The 12,512-nt window shown below is 32.8% G+C and overlaps 1 long non-coding RNA gene across 1 annotated transcript; it reads left to right on the top strand.

Annotated features, from left to right (window-relative positions):
• The first annotated feature begins 8,123 nt into the window (after positions 1–8,123).
• Positions 8,124–11,593, top strand: LOC124373321. The gene is made up of 2 exons (XR_006923423.1): positions 8,124–8,370; positions 9,580–11,593. It is a non-coding gene; the product is annotated as an uncharacterized LOC124373321 (long non-coding RNA).
• Positions 11,594–12,512: the final 919 nt, after the last annotated feature.

The raw sequence follows: 12,512 nt of genomic DNA, 5'->3' as shown, positions 1-12,512 counted from the left end.
CAATTAAATGCCGAGAGGGATTACGTACAGAACAAAGTTTTTAGGGACAAAATAGTATGGAAAATGAATAACGAAATACAACTCGGAAATATAACACAAGAAATTGAAATAATGGACAATAGTGTTACATATATCGTTGAGTATAGCCACAATACAGCAATGCACCTGATGAATATAAGATTCCACTCCTCGAAAAGGTATTGTTATACTTTTTAATAGCATATAAACGATGGCAAATGTCCGGAATCCTGTTATCCTATCAAACCTTCCCATCTTCCATAAAAATTAAGTTTCTTCGGTTCGGAATCTTCAAAATGTACTCAAATTCCTCTTTCATAAGTTTTTTTTACGTTTTTTATTATTACTAATATTATTAACGAAATAAGATATGAGCATGACTATTTCCCTCTTCGAAAATTATTACTCATGCGGATGCTTAAAGGAAGAATTTTTCGTTCTGTTTTGAATATATTAAAAAAAGATTGGTTAAAAATATTATTATATACCAATTATCGTTTTTATAATAATGTACTTTTTTAATAAAATGATTGGTTAAAAATCAGTGAAGTTATGAAAAAACTGAAGTTTAATGAATATTTCTTCCATATCTCAAAACCATCATTAAAAACCAGTCCATTACCAACAACCGAATAGTGAATACTCAATCATTTATGATAATCGAAACAATCATCCGTTTCTCGGAAAACCTTTCATTCCTTTTACTGTATTTTACATTGAAGATCAAAAGGATATAAATATTCAGATTGGCCAGTCCTGGAGACCTTACCTCTGTCAAAGCATTTCAGTAGAGATACAGACAATTCGCTACCTTTTCAATAGAAGCCCATCTCTATCGTTTGCTCACAACAAACGGAGTCAGTATTTCCTTAGCATTTGAGGTGCAATCCATTATTTTTCGGAGTCCCAAAGTTAGTTAACTCGTATATATAAGACATACCAATAAAGGTTTCACATGCCACTTCATGATTTTTGCAAAACTCTTACTAGGTTCTTACACATCTAATTTATTGTAATAAAGAAATTGCAGACAGTTAAATTTTGTTTTCAACAAAATTTCGTTAGATTATGTTTAGGTTCAGGGTAGGTTATAAAAGTTTATACCGTTGCTTTCACCGTCCTGAATAGTCCAAAAATTATAGAACGCCCTTTGTTTCCATTGGATATTAGGAAAAGAATAATTTCATCTTAAATAATTATATTCAGTAATGTTTTTTTATCCGCCTTGTAATAAATATTTGGTGAAACATTTTGTAATAAGCTGCAATGCAAAAAATATGCATACGCAAACTTTACCAAGTATTTAGTCTTTTACATTTTTATTCTCTCACCGTCAGAAAATGTTTTCACAAATTTACACCTTAATTTCGTTATTCAGTGTTCCAAGGATTTGATCAAAAACCTATCAGTCCCCTGTGACGTCACATGACAGCGTATTTAAATGTCTGCAGTAGTACAGGTGTCAGGCTGATTTTGTCCTGGCAAAGGACATTTCCCTTAACAAACTGCAAGGTCCTGGAGCTGACATCTGATTATTGGATATTTCCAATTAATTGTAACTCTCCAATAACCTTTACATTAAAATATTTCAGGGTGATTTTACTTCATTCTAAAAAGGTCAAATTAATATTCACTAAATAAAAAAATAACTTGGAAATGCCCTTACTTTAAGAGTCGGCTATATAGACATTGAATTTTGCGACTCACGTACAAATTAAAAACTAACATTTGGACTCTTTTTTTCTGTGACGTCATGTAAGATAACGAGTTATGTCGGGAAGTATTGATTCATTGCTACATTCGAGTTAACTACATTCCACCCTTTCCGCTTACTGCAGCGTCTGAAATCTTACTTGACTCCCACAAGCTAGAATCCAGGTATTTCTGAAGAGATCCAAAAAGTAATTTAATGTTTTTCGAGCCAGATAACTAGCCTACAATAGTTTATCTGGAAACCAGCAGTGCAAGTATAAGAACTAATATATCATCTTTTAGTTATGGACAACTATAACCATACAGCTATGAAACTGATTGTTAAATATTCTAGATAAAAATCACTATTATTCTTCCAGATTCCAATCTTATTTTTCAGCAGTAGATATTCTTATTTATTGCTTCACAGATGATCCCTTCGAAGTCATCTTTATACGCCCACTGTTCTAAAGAGTTTGGGATGTAGGTTAAGCTTATGCCGTTATCTAGGCTATGCAGTGGAAATTTCTAAAAAATGTCCTGTTGGAGTAGAAATGGGAAGGAACTTTTAATTTCTACTAGTTTAGCTAGTCGTAGAGGTACATCTGTTCTTAATGGTTATTCTACGATTCGTCAGAAGAAATTGGTAGATCTTCTATGTTATGGAAACTTGATTCATTTTTCTACTTTTTGGAATTTTTTTAATTATATTGGCATCGTTTATTACGCTCTACAGTTCACATTTTTTCGATAACTGCAGATCTGAGTAACTCTGTTGTGGACTCATTATCATCATCATTTAGAGTCCTTCCACAACCACTCAAATATCAGATTATTGATATCAATCAGTCATTTTGTCATAGTTTTATGAAAAAAAGTGAAAACTTTTATGGCGTAGTATTAGTAAGCTACAATCTGCTTTTACTAAAACTAACGTTCAAGTATCGTTGGCACTGGAATTCAAACAGATTTATCTAAAACCGTGTTTTAAGTTTATAAAAAACGCTCTCTTTTACGTTATGTTCTAGTAAATAACTTTACTTGCTAACTAATGCAAGAGTTATATTTCATCAAGTGATGTAAATTGAGGAACGATAACAGTGAGCGCTATCATATGTGGAGTGAGAGGTCAGATATTTGAAATGTAACAATCATAGTTACGTGACGCAGCCCTTGGGGTCAGACCTCAGAACTAACTGAAATAATCCTAAAGTCCACGTCCATATGAATGATTTACCTCGTGTGTTACAAACACAATCAAACATACAGTAGTGACTGAGCATTCTTATTCCTTTTCCCAATGTATACATTTTTTGTTCTCTTTAGGACGAGAAGCTTAGAAAATAGCACCTTGTCTTGTAAGGGTTAGGCGCTGCTTCCGGAATGACAGGATATTCTGGAGGGTAAGGTTGTTAGTAGGGGCCACCTCCTGTCGAAGTTCATGAGGAAAACTTTCTGGCACTAATCTCAAGTCATGTCCCTTTGGAATAAGGGAAAGCCAGCTCTGAACCAGCCTCTCCAGTAAAAAGCAGGCAGGGGGTGGCACACCCTTATTTTTCGGTTGTTCAAGTATCGTTGGCACTGAATTCAACTATTTGACTATTAATCCTTTGACTATTAAGGAACGAACCCTACAAACTGCAACAGTAATCTCCCGCAGTAGACTACAACCTATCGAATTATCCTTGCGCCCCAGAATCTCGACATTTGCTTTTAGTGATGTGCCGCTCCTTGATATCCATAAGGTTGCTCAGATTCAAGTGACACATCGGTTTTTGCCTTAACCAGTGTGGGTTCGTCTTTCTTTCCTTGTTTCAAGGGGAGGGGAAATCTCTACCAGATACCTAGAGGGGTACCACCTATTCTTGAAGGTTCCCCTAGGCATGTGAGGCTCTCACCCACTAAAATCCCCGCCCTTTGATCTTCATCCTGCAAGAGCCAGGACCACCAGTCGGTATTACTTAACTCTTTCAGGATCTTTTAGCTTTCAGCTAATTTGTAGCTTCATTTTTGAGTCGGTTTATTCCCATGGCTCGACTCTGCCGTTACGTGTCATGATTTTCTTAATCATTTCGAGCTACGTCCTCCCATGCCCCTTCACTCTCCAACCTCTTCCCCACAACGTTGTCAAAAGTGGGTTGCTGCACTCTGCCTGCCACCGTCTGCACACAAAGAATGTATGTTCAGTTGTGTTATAAGTCTCATGACAGTACCAGCAGTCTGCAGTTTGGCTTATGTGGATAGCTGCGGAAGCTTCCAAGTCCGAGGGTGGGTTCAACTGGAAGGTATAAACCAGCCAGAGGTGAACCTTCTGGGGAAATTTTGTACTTCTACAAAACGATCGTGTACAACAGTTTTCTCGTGAATATCTGGGTAGTTGTCTGTTTAGTAATGAGCACGATCTCGGACATCACTTAGAGGAATTTATTGTGAATTGTTACCTAAACAAACGCAGAGGTGTTATTAGGATGTGTGTTATTGACCAAGTATAAATGACCGTAACTGAAACAGTTAAGCACTTGGTACACAACGTAGAGAGTAGCGTACAGGTAAAGGTCGTACGTAATCAACTCCAATTCACCAGGTCAAAGGCTACTAGTTGGGTTATACTTGTATAACAAGTAGTTACGTACCTTCTCATTACTTTAAACCTTGCCCCGCTTAGGCTTTAGTCAGGACGGTGTTTCTACAACGGTTTACAAACAATTTTACGTTAACTACATGTCTGTAGATCGTTAATTACTACAGCAAAATATATATTTATACCTTTTTTTCATACATATTAGAGTCATATCTTATCAGAGCATATTTTAAACATTTCAAAAAATAAATATATATAACCTTGCACAATCAATATCATTGCTTTCAGTATGAAATAGAACGTGTTTCTTCATAAAATGAACTATTTGTAGGAAATTATCTTCATTTTTTATTGTTCATTTATGAGTTTGTAGAAAAAAGAGAGGTGGTGGATTAGGTATTGGAATTGTTCTAATTTTAACGAAACTCAAATATACGATAGCCATTAACTTTGGTATATTACGTAGAAACTAATACACATTATAGCATTTTCACATAATTTAAAGTGAAACCAAATGCACGATGAAAAATGTAATAACTCGCATACAACTGGAAAATAGAATTTTATCATATTGCAGAACATTGTAATTAACAATATAGATACAGAATAAACATAAAACTAGCCAATTGCACAGTGTAGCGGATATAACGGTTATCGCAAGATAATCTGATCAAGCAACGCCGAGCGTGGCGACTGCTTGGATGGGTGACCGCTAAGCGATCCTGTCCTTGCAAGCAGCCCGCCTGCCCGGCTATTGGTGGTGGTTCAGAAAGTCACCTTTAAGCCCTTGGTGCCCAGGTTGTGTTAGAGAGGACTTCTTAGAGCTAATTTCGTTTAGTAAAATAGAACATCTTTACTTTACTTTACACATAATATTTTATATCATTAATGATCTTCTCGTTGAATTGTTGAATTTTACTAAAATTTGAAATATTGGCAAACATACTAATAAATCGTAGTAACTGGTCTAAATTAAAAGTAAATATTACATTCCAAATATTTATAACTGAAATGTCTGTAAAAAGTGATTTTTCTGCTAAAATACGAGTAAATTCAAAGGTACAGTTAGCACTTATCATTAAGTAAAACCACAAAACTTAAATAAAAATACAGGATAAACAAAAATTAATTTATTTTACTGGCCAATTAAACAATTAATACGTCAAAATGGCCGACAATGTCATATTTAACCTGTAGTAATGATATTTTTAAAACAACTCCTAGAGTAATCTTTAAAAGACCTCCTATTCTTGAAGATTTATTGGTCAAACCTAAATTACCAATGACAAACACCAATCAAAATGCAAAACAAAAAAGAGGATCACATCCGTGTAATAAACCAAGATGTTTAATTTGTAAAATGTTACCAAATTCTTCAAAATTCACTAGTAGCAAAACACGCAAGGCATATCCTATCATTGGCAACTTGTCTTGTGAATCTAAAAATGTGATTTACCAATTTCAATGTAAAAAATGTCCATCAGATTATATTGGCTCAACAACAAATACCTTGAGGACAAGAATGACAGGACACCTATTTGATTATAAACACCAAGATTTAAAGAAAACTGTCGTGACAGTTCTAAATCACAATGAAACTTTTGAAAATACATATTAAGTCAAATCTATTCGCCAAGTACATACAAATTCAAACCCAATTTACCTCAGAACATTAGAAAAAGCACACCAATTGGTTTTAAAGACCAAAATTCCACATGGACTCAACATCAGATAACTTAGCCAAAAACGTCTAAATTTGAAATCAACATATGGAACAATTATTTTGTTCATGTTGTACCGTTATTATAGCACATATATTAAATTTATATGGAGCTAATACTTTATAAATCAAAACAACTTTTCGGAAATACTTGATTTATTCCGAAATTTAAGTTCACCAAAAAATTAACAAAGTTTACAAACTTTTGATTCGATTTTCTTCAAAACTTCACACAATCGAACAAATCTAATTAAGAGTCTGATTAAAAAATGAATTAAAATTAAAATGAAACTAAAAATTTATACTTCTCTAAAAATGGTTTAAATTAACAAAACAAAATAAAAAGTTCTCTTCTCAAAATATTCAAAATCAAAATAACACAAAACTTGATATTAACTTTATGACCAAAATTTAATTCACAATACTTCAAAAAATTGAATTAATTCTCAGACTCTGAAAGATGGGAAACTTTAGAAATTTTAATTACAACAGTATAAAAATCAAAGATATTAACTAAACGCTGGTACGGGACTTACTACTTTGAAGATTACGGAGGCTGATAGGGATTTAATACGCACTGAAAAAAACTTAAAAACTTGAATTAAATTTACACGCGATAAAAGAAATTACTCTAAATCCCAAACTATAGGGTTAGAGGAAGAGCTGCGATTCTCAACAGGACGTCTGCACCTTCTTGTCGTGGCTTCAAGACTCGACTGATCCCCCTCTCTCTCCAGCGAGCCGGGTCGGAACGTATCGCCGTAGTCATCTCGATCAGCTGATGTACCGGTCTAACTAAACAAAAAATTTCCACGCACCGCGTCTAGTTAACAAAAAGAGCCTACTTCCTACCGCGATTAAGCATAAATAATTACAACTATGGTACAATGTCATCTGTATTTATTATTATTATTTATTCACTGTTTATTTACTTTCGTTTGTATTGTTTTCTTTTATATGTTATACAATTTATGCACCTGAAGACGGTTTTTTCAACAAATTTTAGTGCCAATTTTTTTAAACATTTTATTTGTACAGTAATTTACTAAAAATAATATATATATATATATATATATATATATATATTTATATAAAATATATATTTTTATATGTATTTAAAAAAATTACAATCAGCCATTCTGACACTGTTCCACAGTTGGATTCTTGGTCGGACATATTTTCTTGATTGTGACAAACAAGGCAAACCCTATAATTGGCACCAAAAATATAACTAACTCAAACCGGAAGTGCTATTACACCTGCAGAACCTAGGGAATCACGTGCTGAGTCGTGGGTAACTGCTACTTTTTAATGGTTATTTCAGGTTCCATTATCATTAGTTGATATCTGTTTAATCATTGCGTTCTAACATTTTGTGAGCCCGAAAATTAAACAACGTTTACACTGATTTTATATTAGTAGTAGTTTTTATATTATGTAGTATTAAGTTACATTTTAAAATTTAATGGGTCCTTGTCTATTAATATATATATATATATATATATATATATATATATATATATATATATATATTAAGTTTTAAGATATATTATTATTATTAAGATATATTAATATAATAATTAATAAGATTACTTATTCACTGTTTATTTACTTTCGTTTGTACTGTTTTCTTTTATATATTATATTTTATACAATTTTTGCACCTGAAGACGGTTTTCACCGAAATATAGTGCCAATGTTTTTAAAACACTTTGTTTTAATTGTAAAGTAATTTACTACAAATTATATATATATATATATATATATATATATATATATATATATATATATATATATATAATCCATATTCGGTTGTTAATATTTCCACGTATCGTTACGTTAGTACGCACAGTGAGCGTGAACATAGTGATATTTTAATAGTGAATATCCTACACACCACTGCACTGCACATTCATGGCAATACACTTAGCTTTGTATCAATTATTTATTGCAGTTTCAGAATAGGAAACGATCTATTTGCTTTTAAATTTACCGTTTTACCATTGCTGTTTCACCTTTAGTTGGACATTGAAAATATTCTTTACACAGTTACACTTTAATTTATCCAACAAAATTATGTTTTATAAATAATTGTGCATATAAAAATCTGAATAAAACATTATTAATCGTATTGTCGCAACTGAAATGCCAAAAAGTGAATGATCTGTAACAACTTATTAATAGTAATTATTATTTAAATAGGTTTTTAGTAATAAACTGTTTGCATAGAGAATAAACGATGTTGAACGGTAGTAAATCGGTTATAGATCATTATTAAGCACACACACACGTGCAGTACGTGTATATAAAGCACTGAAAACCCAAACTTGAATTATCCAACTAGCTTCGTTGTCTCTGAGTAAGTTTTAATATAGGATAATTTACCGCGTAACTTCCATGATAATTTTAACTTAAATCTAATCACTTGTACCTGTAATAATGGGTTTCAATTAAAAATATTAGATTAAAAGTAAAATTTGTTTTGAGGGGTTATATTAAAGAAAGGAAATCCACTATTCTTTGCATTGCGCAGTTTTTTATTTATTTGTCAGAAATGAAAATGCTTGTACATATTCGGCACATACTTTTAGTGTAAGGTGCTGTAACCCGTAAATGCCTCAAACGATAAGATTAATTTTAGATATTAACTACAGGCCTAAATTTGCAACTAAAACACATTTCTCAATTGGTCAAGAGTTGTTTGACGGAAGTGTTGTAGGAAGAACAAGATTCAATTCTAAAAGTTGATGTACATTTCCAAACATAACTAAATACGAGTAACCTACGTGAAAGCTTTATTCTTTTCGACGTATCTCGAGCTGAACGAATGCAAAAGTTATAGTTAAATGTCATATATGTTAAACAGGTCAAAAAGGGTTCATGAATTTCTAATAATACCACGTCTATAAAATATGTTTGACATTGCACTTGTTACATAATACAGCCCATCTGCAGGCAGTTTTAAGAAACAGCGAGCTGGATAATTAACGTGAAATAACGGTTTAAATCGATGTTAATGAATTTTAATTACGAGTATATATTCGTTTGCTTGCACCATCTTATTTTATTTTAGTTCCAAACATATTAAATTCCTTATTTTTTTACACATCAAACTCGTTTATTAGTGCAAGAACTTTGCCACTCATTTTATAAATTGTACTTTACTCCCGGGTTTCTAACAGTCTTTACTCTTGAGCATATCGATATTCGACTTGATGCCGTAAAGTCGTATTTCTTTATTCAAAAGCCCAGGTAACAACAGTGTTAGGCTAGAATTGGTGTAACCTTTTAGGATTGAGTTTAATAACACTTCTTTTAATAACACACTGATAAAACTACGATGGTTTATCTATAAATGCTCTCTGAGATTCTTTTTACCCCTTCCTACCTCTATTTACACTTTGATTTGTCTGTTGTGGCGTGTCTTTTTCACATTTATATCACTCTTTGAAGTTTACATTTAAGTTATTTTGTCCCTGTCAGGAAATTTGACTGTGTTAGAAGAATTAGGCGCTTGATACACAGTTTACCAGTAATGGTTCAGACATACGTTTTGGTATTTTTTCAGTTCACTGATTTTCCTCTGAGCTACGCTTCAGCAGTACAAACTGTTGACTCCTGAAGTTAAAAATGAAGATAATCTGTGGGTTCGTTATCTTCACTCTCCTGTCTTCAACCTTAGTAGTGGGATTGCCACAGTTCTTGGACGTACCAGACCAGCACGTTGCGTTAGTTGTGGATGCAGACGCCTACCAAAATGTGGATGCAGAGGAATACAATGATCCATATGTCATTAATGGTCCAAATCGCACACCACCCCCCTGCCCTCCAGGGCAAAAAATATACTGGTAGAGGTTGCAGAGATGTGGCGCGAATCATTTGTGAGTTTTAAAACTTGAATTATTTAAGACCTTAATACCCACACTTAGAGTACGTTCTTTCTGGTAAGGGTTATTTTGATGCGAAGACCGGCCAGTTGGTATCTAATACGTAATAGTAGTCCAGCCATCTAGACCTAACACTCTGGTAATGTCGAAATATCCAAAATTGTAATGAAGTCTGCAGTATAAATAGGTCAATATGAGTTTGAAACCTTTCCGAAATTGTGTATGATGTTTTTAGAAATATCTCTTTATGATAGAAACCTGTTAATCTTACTTTTTGTTATTTATTGAATTATACTTTTTCAGTTATGGGTGTCTACCTCACAATGTACGTTTTATTACATATTACATATAAAAGTAATGCAAAAATAAAGCTTATGCGTTAAACATAAGTTTTTATTTTATATTCATATTCCAATAATATAATTACCTGTTAAAATTAAAAAAAAAAAAACTAGAAAAATACGTTTCGTGCAGTGACCGTAGTTTTACGTTTCACTGAAATTCATCTTCAGACCGGAAACGCTGTAGTTATAAAATCACGATATGGAACGTAGTCGCCTTTTACATAGCCGGTTTTATACGCTAGGATTTCTCTCTACTCGTTTTAATTAACCAATGGATTTTCGGATGCCTAACTTCTAACTCCTAACTGTCATAAACTATATCCATAAAAGGGTCTTTGTACATTCTTTATGTGCCGTCGTGATCAGGCCAAAATCCACCCGTATGGGAAATGACAATGGAAATCACGCGGATGAACATCAAACTGTCCTGTGTGGTGACTACAAAATCAAAGTTCCTCAAACAGACGAGACGCATTATACGCTAAAGAGAGAATTCATGTATCCTGAAAAGCCAAATAAGACCTCTATGACTCAACTTCAGGACAAAGGTGAACTACAGTTCGGGTTGTGATCAGGGCCGAAAGTCATCTTTGTAAAAGTGAGTGAGTAATTTGTAAAACTGATATTGGATACGTTTTTCTTGAACCAAAATATCCCCATGAAGCAAGTTTCGAAAACATCCGTTTTGCAATCTAAAACTTGAATTTATTAATCACAACCATTCATGGTATTTCTAAAAATAGGGAAACATAATAAAAACTTCACTTACGAGGACTTTGTTGTATTTATAGTAGAAAACGAGTAATTTTGTAACTAGACGTAAGAAAAGCTGGTAAAGTTGAGCGATGGAGTGTTTCAGAGCAAATATAATAAATTTACTTCAGGAAATGTTTTATCTGATATTGTAAGTAACAAAGTCTTTAATTAAAGATGATATTGGGTACCAAAACTGTTGATATACAGGTACATAGAAAGTGAGATTCTTTTCAGTAATATTTGGTATAAATAGTCTAAGAAATGCACATCCTTATCTTCAAGCATTTCCTTTAGGTCAGATTTCAAGTTGCTCCTTATTTAGCGCTTTGAAAAAAATGTCCCCCGAAATGATGATTAATTCTAATTTTCCAAAAATTAAAAAATTTGGATTATGGAAAATGGCCAAAATTTAGGAACTTCGTGAGTGACGACCTGTGGTCATGTTACAGTAAGCTGCTGATGAATGTGCTGAATTACTTACCACCTGCTATGATTATTCTGGACATCTGATTCTACAATACCACTTCAATCATCCTATTGACTATATTTAATGTGATAAATTGCACTTAACAATAAACCAATTGTGTCATTGCAATGTCTCATACAATTTAGTAACCTGTTCTGAAAATTATCTCTCCTTCATTTTATTCTTTTAATGATATTTATTAGTTTAACATAGGAATTAAGAGTAGTGTTATTTTCACCAATAGTATTTATAAGTTACGTGTAAACTGGCATGTAATTATTTAAACTCAAACGTATCTTTTCTATTTATTTATAATATCAGAATAACTGATTCCATATAAGAAATCAGAAAGTTTTCTTCATTATGTATTTATTAATTTATTATTTCATTGCTGTAATAAGAATTAAATGAATGATAATTAATTTATAAACAATTTTAATACGTGTATTGTTTTTTTAGTGATGGTGCACAATTTATATATGTCTTATAATTACTATCATTTCTCTCTTCATTGTTATGAGACTTCATTGAAGGAAATTTTGGCTCCAAATGCCACCCACGAACGTCCAAAAAGGGTTTAAGAATACCTGATATTTAAGCAACTGACATGAATAATCAGTCAGTATTTATTCTATTTGTCGGTAGCCGATTCAAAATTTACCATCCTTTCTCAGAACCCAATGGTTCAATACCCAAGGGTGTCACCCTTTCTTTCTATAGGATGCTTCCTATATTGTTTAATAATTTATAGGAATATTTATATTTATAATAAGAGAATTTTAAATTTTTAATATAAATGAATTGTAAGAATTGTGATCCTTCCAGCAGTGCTGAATATCTTGTTGATTCGGGTTCGAGGAATGCCTAGAAGCTTCCTTTTGTCTCTAGGTATTGACCATAAGATACAGGTCTGGGTTGGATAGGTACCCCTCCAGTTCAGACATTGTGTTTGGTCAATTTTGATTCGCCAACTTTAGGTTGATTGGATGGTGGGAGGTACTTCGAGAGCCTTCCGGTTGATTCAAGTGGGTTTTTTCAGGGCAGTCTT

This window comes from Homalodisca vitripennis, unplaced genomic scaffold (assembly GCF_021130785.1).
Source record: "Homalodisca vitripennis isolate AUS2020 unplaced genomic scaffold, UT_GWSS_2.1 ScUCBcl_5299;HRSCAF=11960, whole genome shotgun sequence".
Lineage (NCBI taxonomy): Eukaryota > Metazoa > Arthropoda > Insecta > Hemiptera > Cicadellidae > Homalodisca > Homalodisca vitripennis.
Note: the sequence above shows the minus strand (reverse complement) of the source record. Positions and strands in the feature narration are given on the sequence as shown.